The 12,633-nt window shown below is 41.5% G+C and overlaps 1 non-coding gene across 1 annotated transcript; it reads right to left on the bottom strand.

Annotated features, from left to right (window-relative positions):
* Positions 1-10,686: 10,686 nt before the first annotated feature.
* LOC118487036 lies at positions 10,687-10,793 on the bottom strand. Its single transcript, XR_004880203.1, has one exon. It is a non-coding gene; the product is annotated as a small nucleolar RNA R71 (small nucleolar RNA).
* Between the last annotated feature and the right edge of the window lie 1,840 nt (positions 10,794-12,633).

Below are 12,633 nucleotides of genomic sequence, written 5' to 3'. Positions count from 1 at the left end.
TGAGAAAAGAGCCTCTCAGTCTCAGTCTGAAGGCACAAGTCGAGTGGCTGATACTCGAACTTGCTTTAGATGTAATCAAGTTGGTCACATTGCACGAAAGTGTACCAATGAGAAGCCTAAGACTGAAACTATGAAGACTCAACAGAAGAAAGTTGATGTGAACACCAATCGTTGTTGAGAAAAAGAGTATGAAATATGAACCCGTAACGAAGTCGATAACTAAAAATGATAAATTTTACAAAAGGGTTGCATTATCTCAACAAGTTTGGAAGCCAAAAATTGAGAAGAAAATTTCAACTTCTGAGGTGAAAAAGGCTGAAGAATCAATTACCGTTGATTATGATGCAAATTTCCCACCTCTCAAGGCTGAAAATTTCAAAATTCAAATTGCAAGAGTCAAGGTTACACCTAAGGCTGATGAGGCCTGGGTGGACTCCATGTTTGACTAAGCAGTTTGAATTGCCGGAGCTTCCTTGATCGCGAAGCATGAATCGGCATCTTTCTTGAAGTTGTTTAAGTTATAGTTTGTTATGTGCAGGATCTTCCAAAACTTGTATCCAGATGGATTATGGATAGTGGAGCCTCAAGGCATATGACAGGGAAGACTATGTTGCTATATGATGTCAGAAATATAAATGGTGGTTACGTGGGCTTTGCTGGTAATCAAGGAGGAAAGATTATAGGTGAAGGAACATTATCCAATGGGATCGTAACGTTTGAGAGAGTTAACTACATCGCTGAGCTGGAGAATAATCTGCTGAGTATCTCCCAGATCTGTGACAGGATGTATACTACTCACTTCACTGACAAAGAATGTTTGATCTTGAAACCAGGATTTGTGATACCTGAGGAATGGATCATCATGAGGGCACCAAGAGTCAATGATCTGTACGTGTTGGACATGAGTGTCGCTACTACAACCACGGGTCAGGCTCATTGTTTTGTGTCCAGAGCAACTGAAAAAGAATCAAGATTGTGGCACCGGAAGATGGGGCATATTCATCTTAGAAAAATGAATCATTTGGTGCGTAACGATTTGGTCACAGGAGTTCATGCCAAAGGTGTTCATCTGTAAGGGGAGTGCATTAGTTGTGTCAAAGGCAAACAGAAGAAAAAGTCACACCCTACAAAGCAAGTCAATTCAGTTTCAAGACCTTTGGAAAGACTTCACATGGATTTGTTTGGTCCTGTGAATGTCAAGAGTATTACAGGAGATTATTATTGTTTGGTCGTAACTGATGATTTCTCCAGATTTTCGTGGGTTTCATTTTTGAAAACGAAAGACGAAACGTTTGACAGTTTAATGGCATTGTTTAAAAGAATTGAGAATCTGTACCAGAGGCCTATTAGTAGAATTAGAAGTGATAATGGTACTGAATTCAAAAACAGTAAGATGGAAGAATTTTGTGATGAACGAGGTATATTGCATGAGTTTAGTGCTCCGTACACTCCACAGCAGAATGGAGTAGCAGAACGCAAAAACCGGACGCTAATCGAGACAGCTAGAACGATGCTTGCAGATTCAAAATTACCAATTAATTTCTGGGCTGAAGCTGTTTCCGCCGCATGCTATACGCTCAACAGGGTTCTTACTGTCAAGAAGTTCAACAAGACATGCTTTGAGCTAATCAATAATCGCAAACCGAATTTGGAGTATCTAGAACCGTTCGGGTCACCCTGTACGGTTATAGAGTCTCATGGAAAGTTTGGTTCGAAGTGCATTGAGGGAATATTTGTTGGTTATGCCAATCCATTGCGACGTGTCTTCGTTCCAAGTGAGAAGCGGATTATTGAAGTAGCAAATGTTGAATGTCAAGGTTACACTATGCCGCCACAGAATCCTGGTGATTCATGGCGTTATCATTATGACAAACTTTGGGATTCGTTTGACATGAGAGAAGAATCAGAGGAAGAAGAAGATTTCTTTGATGAGCTGGATATTTTGTGAGAGTATGAGTCGCAGCTCAGGTTCCCAGCGGAGTATTCTAGAAGACCTCGGGAAACATCAAATGACGATGAAGCAGGTCCTAGTAATGCTGGTGAACATGATGATGAAGTTGCTCCTGGTAATCAGTCGGTAGTGAATGATGATCAAGAAGCTGATAATATGCCAGTATTTGATCATGGTGATTCAGATTCTGAGGGGGAGCAAATCCAGATATCAAGTCAAACAAACCAAGTTGGTGAACAAGATGCAGATCAGAATGTTACAAATCTGGAGGGAAATGTAGATGTTCCAAGCGAAGTGATGCCGCGAACTCTTTCTTATCATCCAGAGGAGTTGATCATAGGAGAATTGCAAGCAGGCGTTCGCACGAGACGTCAAATTGACCAGGGCCTTACATGTTTTTATTCTACAGTAGCACCTTTACAAACTGAATTTTCATTAAGTTGTTTTATCTCGCAGATTGAACCGAGAACTTACAAAGAGGCGCTTACTGAAGACTCTTGGGTCATTGCAATGCAAGAGGAGTTGAGTCAGTTTGAAAAGTTGGGAGTGTGGAAGTTAGTGGATTTGCCGGATGGTCAAAGGAAAATAAATACAAAATGGGTATTCAAGTGTAAGAGAGACGACAGAGGAGTGGTTGTAAGGAACAAAGCTCGACTCGTTGTTCAGGGCTTTAGTCAACAGGAGGGGATTGATTTTACAGAAGTTTATGCTCCTGTGGCACGACTAGAGGCAATCAGAATTTTCCTAGCATTTGCGTCTTGGAAGAACTTCAAAGTATATCAGTTGGATGTAAAGTCAGCGTTTCTTTATGGGAAGGTCAAAGAGGAGGTTTATGTCGGTCAGCCGCCGGGCTTTACTGGCCCAATCCACAAAAACAAGGTCTACTTATTGGACAAAGCGCTGTATGGTTTACATCAGGCCCCGAGAGCCTGGTACGAGACTTTGTCTCAACACCTACTCGCTAACAAGTAAATACGTGGAAAAGTGGATGCCACTCTCTTCACTAAAGTCGTTAATGGTCATCTTCTGATAGTTCAGATTTATGTGGACGATATAATTTTTGGGTCAACAAATGAGAAATTGTGCAAAGATTTCGAACAGGTGATGAAGCAAAAATTCGAAATGTCATCAATGGGGGAGATGAAATTCTTTCTGGGTCTACAAGTTGAACAACTACCTAAGGGAATTTTCATTCACCAGACGAAGTACGTGCATGATATTCTAGAGAAATTTGGAATGTCAAGTTCTACTCCAGCTGCTACCCCACTTGCAACTAATCATGGGATTCAACCAGATCTCACCGGAGACAGTGCTGATGAAACGTTCTACCATTCCATGATAGGTTCTTTGATGTATTTAACTGCTTCACGTCCTGATATCATGTACCCAACGTGCCTCGTAGCAAGATTTCAGTCTAACCCGAGAGCATCGCATATGATTATTGTGAAAAGGATATTGCGTTACCTGAAAGGTACTCCGTCATTGGGGTTATGGTATCCTAGGAAAGGCGATTTTATGCTCGAAGGGTATTCCGATTCAGATTTCGGATGCTGCAAAGTCAATGCTAAATCAACAACTGCAGGATGCCAGTTCTTTGGACCTAGATTGGTTACCTGGCAGTGTAAGAAACAAACGTCTGTGGCGTTATCTACATGTGAAGCGGAGTACGTTTCTGCTAGCAGTTGCTGCTCTCAGATCCTGTGGATACAGCAACAGATGCGCGACTACGGTTTGCAGTTTCTTAACACATCTCTGTTTGTTGATAATGAGGCCGCAATAAATATAACAAAGAATCCAGTACATCACGCTAAAACTAAACACATAGAAATTCGTCATCACTTTATTCGCGATTGTTTCGAGAAAAAGTTGATACGAATTGCAAAAATCTACACTGACGAACAAAAAGTTGATTTGTATACCAAAGCTTTTGATAAAAATCGGTTTCTATATTTGTTAAAACTTAATGGTATGAAATTGCTTTCGGTGTCGGATGGGATTGTGAGCGTTGATGAGAGTACTGTTGCGGATGAAAACGAGAAACAATCTGCAATGGTTTGTCGATTTTTTACGTGTTTTGGTATTTAGGGGGAGTATAGATAGTTGTAAATAGATATATTTTCAGAAAATACAAAAACAGTAAAAAATGCAAAAATCCAAAAACATGATAAAATTGAAAAAGAGCTTGTGTATATAGGGAAAATGATAGTACGTCGGCTAGACAATTACAGTATGCTAAAGATTTGGAAAGACAAAATGAGTTAAACAGTCTCACTAATGATGTGTCTATAGGTTTTCGCACATTTAGTAGATTCATTCGGGATATAAACCTAAAATTTCAAACTTGCAAAATTCGTGGGGAACACTACTTGGATATATAGGTAACCCCTGAAATCTCGTTTGAAAGGTCTCGTATTCTGATATACTAGGTTTTTATACTCAATGATGTCTGGGGTATTACTCCGGGACTTCTGCTGAATGGAAGTTCTGACCTAGACCTTGGATAATACTTTCACCAAATGCTTGAAACACAGCATAAACCCTCAGCATGCAGATGAAACAATAAAATTGATAGTCGCTGCAGTTGTAGCTAAAAGATCCTCTGAAGGGGACATACTGAAAAGTCGAAGCTGATATCTCTCTGCGCATACGAAAGTATCGACCTGAGATCCCTCGGCCCTCGCATACCTAATTTATGTACAGATATCATTGTAGTATACTCACCTGTAAGACTGAATATTGGGATTCTAGATACGGGAGTATATTCAAGAGGTGGGACACATGAATTGAGCTAAGTTCATAAGTCATCTAAATCGTATCCTGAATAGATTGAAATCTGTGTGAGAATTTAAGATGGATCAGTATATCGACAATCGAGGTGAATTGTTTAAGTCTGAATATGAAATGAAGCTTAACGGTACTAGTAATTTGTCTGAAAAGCTGATATGGTTCCCTGACATGCTCGCCAAAAATAAGCTTGTAAATAGTTTACTTTCTGCAATTTAAGTTTTCTGTTATTTCATTTCTTAGTTTAGAACATTTTATAAAATCCAAAAAGATTTTATTTCTGCTTTATTTTTGACAAACCAAAGTGGAGAGTTGATTGTTGGATTCTAGAAGATTGAAGCAGATGCAGGAAAGTTCTGGACTGAAAAATGAGGAGAGTTTACTTTGTCAGAGATTGAGATGTTTTCAAAGTTAAAACAAGTTCATTAAATTGATGTTTGTTACATTGTTTTTATAAAAAGTGAAAATGTTTTTACAAAATTAGTTTGATTCGTTAAATGATCAACCAAGGTCATTAAATTGAACTTGGTAGATTAATTGAGTAATCAGGGTCATTAATTTGGACCTGAATATTTGAGTGGATTTCTAAAACTGATTAAATTTGTGTTAGTGATTTATTGTTGGAAAGATAGTTTGTAACGTTATTGGTTGAGTAACAGGTTTGGACTTCATCATTCCCACGGAAACCAATTGTCAAAGCTTGAACCAGATTAAGACCTCAAATTCCAGCATATTAAGAGGGGGAGTCTGTGAAAGGGGGAGTCTGGATCAACAGTCAAAGGGAAGATGGAAATTAGAGTCAGGTTGTGATCCTAAACCTGTGAAGATAAAGTGCTTATGACGAAAAGACAGAGAGTTAGAGAAAAGATCAAGACTGAAGACTCAAGAGCTGAAGACTACGTCAACATCCAAGGGGGAGTCTGTTGATGCATGAAATGTCTGTTGACTACGTCTACATGAAGCCTTAGGTCAAGATTGGTCAAATTAGGAGCTAGAAAGTAAAATTCATGTATTTTATGATAAGTTTCACTTTTGTGTCATAGATAGAAGTAGTTTCGCTTATTAGTCATTAAAAGGTTTCGCTTATTTGGTACTTGAGAAGGTTTCGCTTATTCGTCATGTCATTCAAGCGAAACCTCATAGGCTATATATAGGACACACAAGCGAAACCTCATAGAGTTGTTGATGTACGTTGGAGCGAAACTATATGTATGCTTTAGGTGTGAAACTTTGTCAAATCAGTATCAAAAAGCAATAAAAGCAAAGGAATTGAATAGGAAAGCTGTTGTAACTTCATTTACGTTGATTCTGCCTTCGTACATGAAGATAAACGTTCTCTACTGACTATTCAGGGTCGGAACACAGTCCAACAACAAGTCAAACATTTTGCTACATAGGTGGCTATAGACTTCTTCAAGCCTATCCACCAAAAGTTTGCCTTCAAGTCCTGATACATTTTATCAGCTCCAGGATGAACGGAATATCGGGAACTGTGGGCTTCCTGAAGGATAACGTCACGAAGACCTCCATAAACAGGAACCCATATCCTTCCATTTAATCTCAGAATTCCGTCTTTGCCATAGGATAACTGCTCTTCGGTTACTCCTAGCTTTTCGTTGGGATAGTTAGCTTCTGACACAGCTTCTTTCTGTGCAGCTAACAATCGTTCATTCAGACTGTTCTTGATTTCAATGCCCTTGGCATTGATTCTTATCGGTTTCACTCTCTCTTTTCTGCTTAAGGCATCTGCGACTACGTTGGCCTTGCCTGGATGGTATCTTATTTCGCAGTCATAATCGTTCAGAGTTTCCAACCAACGTCGCTGCCTCATATTCAAATCTTTCTGATTGAACAGATGCTGAAGACTTTTGTGATCAGAATAGACCACAAATTTAATGCCATACAAGTAGTGTCTCCATAGCTTTAGTGCAAATACAACGGCACCCAACTCCAAGTCATGGGTGGTGTAATTCTTTTCATGCACCTTTATGTCGTGAAGCATAGGCAATCACCTTGCCCTTCTGCATAAGCACACAACCCATCCCGGTGTGTGATGCGTCACAATACACTACAAATTCTTCCATTCCTTCCGGCAATGTCAACAAAGGAGCATTGCTTAGCTTCTGTTTAAGGATGTCGAAAGCTTATTGCTGCTTAGGGCCCCAACTAAACTTTATATTCTTTCTAATTAAAGAAGTCAGGGGTGCAGCAATCCAGGAGAAATTTTCGATGAAGCGTCTGTAGTATCCTGCCAGACCTAAGAAGCTGCGAATCTCCGTAGGCGTCTTCAGCTCCTGCCAATTCATGACGGCTTCAACCTTGGTGGGATCCACTTGGATACCACACTCACTGACTACGTGTCCAAGGAATTGAACTTCTCGTAGCCAAAATTCACACTTAGAGAATTTGGCGTAAAGCTTTTCTTGATGAAGCAATTTAAGAATACATCGGAGATGCTTCTCGTGGTCAGCTTGACTTTTAGAGTATATGAGGATGTCATCGATGAAGACAATGACAAATTTATCCAAATACGGCTTGCAGACGCGATTCATGAGAGCCATGAATGCGGCAGGTGCATTAGTGAGCCCAAAAGGCATCACTAGGAACTCGAAATGACCGTAGTGAGTCCTAAATGCAGTCTTGTGCACATCTTCGTCTTTGACCTTCAATTGATGGTAGCCTGACCTTAGGTCAATCTTGGAAAAGTAGCTCGTTCCTTGCAACTGATCGAACAAATCGTCGATCCTGGGCAAAGGATACCTATTCTTGATTGTAACTTTATTCAGCTCACGGTAATCGATGCATAGACGCATCGAACCATCTCTCTTCTTGACGAACAGGATTGGTTCTCCCCAAGGAGATGAACTTGGTCTAACAAAACCCTTTTCTAGCAGATCATCTAGCTGCGTCCTCAATTCTTTCATTTCCGTGGGTGCCAACCTATAAGGTGCTCTCGCACTAGGCGCGGCTCCTGGAATGATGTCGATACTGAACTCCACTTGCCTATCTGGTGGCAAACCAGGCAGCTCTTCCGGGAAAACTTCAGGATAGTCAGAGATGACTGGGATGTCTTCAATCTTGGGTTTCTCCTCACCGATAGTCACCTGTGCCATATAAATGACACATCCTTTCTTCAAACATCTGGATGCCTTTAGCATAGATACTTGTGCAGGCAATCTATGTCGAGTATCTCCCTCGATGGTAAGTGGTTCTCCAGACGGAGTCTTGATTACCACCTGTTTCTTGTTGCACACTATTTGGGGTTGGTTATGCGATAACCAATCCATACCCAACACTATGTCGAAACCAGCTAGTTTAAAGGGTAACAGGGATAAAGGAAATGAGTGATTCCTAATGGATATATGATGTGTGTAAAATGCAACATATAAATCACATCAATTAAGGCATAAAACTAACCCTTTTTAAGTACTAATGTTGGAAAAAGAGTGTTTTTGTCTTTCTTTTGTATTTTCAGGATGAAATGAGCTTAAAATCACAAAAGAAGCAAAAAAGACAACTAATTCTAGCATAAATACAAGAAAAGGAATAAAAGTAGACTGCCCGGACCCTCAACGGCACCTCCCAAGGCAAAGAAGAGAAAACAGAAGACTGAACACGCCCTGTGTCCAGCGAACACGGGGCCGTGCCCAAGAAGCAGCAGAAAAGACAAACCAGTAGAAGCTTCCATTGCCCACCACAGGGCCGTGTCCAGCGGGCACGGGGGCGTGGTGAAAGTACAGCAGGCGCATTAATTATAATTGCGAATTACAATTAATGAAGAAAGAGAATGTCAGACGGGCACGGGGGCGTGTCCAGCGGACACGGGGCCGTGCCCAGCCTTCTGTTCAGCCTATAAATAGGGGTGCTTGGTTTCATTCCATCTCATCCCTTGGCACACCACCTCTCTCACACTCCATCCACCACCCACCACTCCCATAACACCATCATCCACCACCATCATCCATTGTCCATCGTAGAGTGTGTGAGTCGTCTCGGGATCCAAGATTGATCGTAAGAGTTCTTGACAATCAAGGCCATGTTTGCCTAACTCTCTTACATCACTTGGTGAAGACAAGTGTTTAGTATAATACTTTTTATTTTTAATCTTTTGCACTTTTTATTTGGTTTTGTATTAATGACTTTAATAACTAGTTACTTATGTTGAAGGTGATCTTTCCTTATCGTTTGTCCGTGGTGTCTTGGCATTATTTTACTGTCTATATAAAATAAAAGATTTTCGCCATTCATATCTCCACGGTCTATATGGAGGTATGTTGGCTACCTGGTCGGGGGTTAAGGGAACGGTTTGGTAAGGGTCTTGCCCTTGTTCAGCGTTTAGAGGTCCTGCTTGGGACCTGGGTCAAATTTAGTAGGATCTCCTTCAATGCCCATAGGTATTGGATGGCGGGGATCCAAACTCTTTGACCTCCTCATAAGTTAACTACTATTAATACTATAACCCGGCTATTTAGGACTGTATCCCTGCTGACTCAGACTACTTAGCCGAGGGTAACGTCACCGTCGAAAGCGGGGCCTACCACAATTTGCATTAATAACTTAATTCATTATCTTTCAATAATCCGAGCCTTTAGGATTGTATCCTTGCTGACTCAAACTACTGGGTTGAGGGTAACGTCGCCTTCAAAAGAGGGGCCTACTACAATAACTAAGATAATCTCTTAAACAAGTGCAAAAGTGCGAAAATAATCAAAGGTTATACTAAAACACGAGTCGGATCCAAGTGATTCATCTTGTCTATCTGTTTTTATTTTATTTTATTTTTCAGCATTTAGTTAGTTTTTATTTTTCTTAGTTTAAAACATTTTTCTCACTTTTTGATTTGATTAGACGTTGAGGATAAACCGGTATTAAAAGCTCTTGTGTCCTTGGACGACCTCGGTATCTTACCAACACTATACTACGTCCACGATGGGTGCACTTGCCCATGTGTGTGTTTAGTGTTAGTAAATATCGTGTTTTATAAATTTAAAACTTGGCTAAAAGTGTAAAAAGGGGCTTAAATATACATCTAAAATATATTACACTACACACGCATCAAGTTTTTGGCGCCACTGCCGGGGACACAAGGATTTTAAGAAAGTTAGGAATCAACGGCCTAATCATATTTTTATTATTTTCTTTGATTTTTTAGGATTTTTCTTAAATTTTCAGCTTCTGCAGAGCTCAGCACGGGGCCGTGCCTGGTCGGACACGGGCCGTGCCCAGCATCGTTACTGGCAGTTTTTGTTTTCCAAGTTACAGAAGGCTGACCACGGGGCCGTGCCGGTGCAACACGGGGCCGTGTCCAACTTCCAGTAACTGGGATCTGGAAAATTATCACTGAAATTCCGACCACGGGCTGTGTTCGCTCAACACGGGGCCGTGGTGAACCTTCTGACCAACATTCTTTTCTGTTTTTATTGCGGGACTTGGAACCCGACGCCAACCTCACGTAGTGTATGAGCTCCAGTTCCAATAAAGACATAAAAGAACCACTAGAAGAACCCGAACGCTTTCTCAGAAAAAGGTTAAAAGCCAAAAACCAAGAGAAGGTTTCGGGTGATCCACCTCCAATGGCGGACCAACGTACCCTTATGGATTATCTACGACCCGTCGTAGGTAATCTAGGCGCCGCTATCAATGCTCCGAATGTCGAAGCCAATAACTTTGAACTTCGGCCGCATTTGATACAAATGCTCCAAAACTCCGCAACCTTCCACGGGCTTGCGGACGAGGATCCCCATCTACATATAACTAATTTCTTGGAAATATGTGATACCTTTCGGATCAATGGAGCATCAAACGACGCCATCCGCCTCCGTATGTTTCCCTTCTCACTAAAAGACCGAGCGAAAGCTTGGCTCAACGCCTTCCCAGTTGGATCGGTAAACACCTGGGATGAACTAGCCCAAAAATTTCTATATAAGTATTTCCCTCCTGCTAAAACTGCTAAGTTAATGGCTGAAATTAATACATATTCACAAGAGGACGGGGAATCCTTATATGAAACTTAGGAAAGGTTCAAGGAGCTATTACGCAAGTGTCCCCATCACGGCCTCGCAATATGGCAACAAGTATCCACTTTCTATAATGGATTGTTGCCACACACTAGGCAGACACTTGATTCTAGCTCCGGGGGACTTTTAGGTAATCGACGCCCACACGAAATATATAATCAAATTGAGGAAATTGCTCAAACCAATTTTCAATGGCATACCCCCCGGGGAAATAAGTCTATCGCCCCGGGCGCCCATAAGGTCGACGAAAGCACTTCTTTACAAGCCCAAATCGAGGCCCTTTCTTCAAAAATAAAAAAATTAGAAATGACAAAAACAGTCTCGGTTATGGCTTGTGAAGGATGTGGTGGGTCACATGAAAATTGGAGTTGCATGAAAGAAACGGACGATCAACAAGAAATGGTAAACTACATTGATAATAGACCTAGGCCGTCGGGTCCCCCAACGGGAACTTACAACCAAGGATGGCGAAACCACCCAAACCTTGGTTGGAGGGAACCCGGCAATAGTAGTAACCAACAAACCCAACGAACAAACTTTCAGCAACCAAGAAATGAGTCACAAAATTTCACTCAACAAGGTGGACGAGAAAGGCTCGAAGATACGATATCTCGCCTCGTCTCCGACACTAATAAGAAAAACTCGGAAAGATTTCTACAATTAGAATCAAATTTTAGAAATCAACAAGCTAGTATTCAAAACATAGAAAAACAATTAAATCAAATAGCTCAAAATTTTTCCGAGAGACCGCAAGGCGCATTACCTAGCAATACCGAAACAAACCCAAAAGCACAAGTTCACCTCATCACACTACGGAACCGCACCGTAGGGCCTACAGAAGTGCTGCCACCAACGGAGGAAACAGTACCCACACCTCTGCAGGAAAAGGACTCCCCTCCGTCACCAGAGCCTACCAAGGCTCCTCGAGTTCCATACCCCGGTAGGTTAATTCGTCAAAAGACCAATGAGCAATTCGCCAAGTTCGAAAGTCTATTAAAATAATTGCATGTCAACATTCCTTTTATCGAAGTCCTAACTCAAATGCCCAAGTACTCTAAATTCATGAGGGACTTCCTTACACATAAAAAGAAAATTGAAAACTTGCAATTAGTCAATTTAGGCGAAGAATGCTCTGCCCTCGTACTCAATAAACTTCCCCAAAAGAAAATCGATCCCGGAAGCTTCACGATTCCTTGCTCAATAGGGGAATCACCCGTTCGTAATGCCTTAGCTGACCTTGGGGCTAGCATTAACCTCATGCCCTCATCAATGTTCAAAAGACTCGGCTTAGGAACCACAAGCCCTACAAAAATGAGCATAAAATTAGCCGGTCGATCCGTCAAACTCCCACAAGGTGTCATCGAAAATGTCTTGGTAAAGGTAAGCAGATTCGTTTATCCAGCTGACTTTGTCATACTCGATATGGAGGAAGACACCGAGGTCCCCCTTATACTAGGGAGACCCTTCCTTGCCACCGCCCAAGCAGTGGTGGATATGAATGATGGGACACTCACCTTGAGGTACGGGGATGATGAAGTGAAGTTCGGGGTTGGGAAGAGAATAGAGGACGACGACCCGGTCAATTACATGAAGGTTATTGATTCAAGCTTGGATGCTGCTCTCCGACGGTGTAACATGGGACGCCAGACATCCCACTCAGAAAACATATAACCTCGCATTGGGTCTAGCCAAGGACCCTTATAAACGTGGCGCACCACGGAGGCATTCCGCGGAACTATCCTTAGTTTAGTTTAATCTTTTAGTTTTATTTTGCAGAATAAAACACACTCATGGTGGTAGTGGATGAAAAGGGGAACGAGAAAAATGGACCCATGCACGAAGAACAGAGCAACCCGACACAAATCTCCATCACAGAAGGCT

This window comes from Helianthus annuus, chromosome 14, assembly GCF_002127325.2.
Source record: "Helianthus annuus cultivar XRQ/B chromosome 14, HanXRQr2.0-SUNRISE, whole genome shotgun sequence".
NCBI lineage: Eukaryota > Viridiplantae > Streptophyta > Magnoliopsida > Asterales > Asteraceae > Helianthus > Helianthus annuus.
This window is presented reverse-complemented; position numbering and strand designations above follow the sequence as displayed.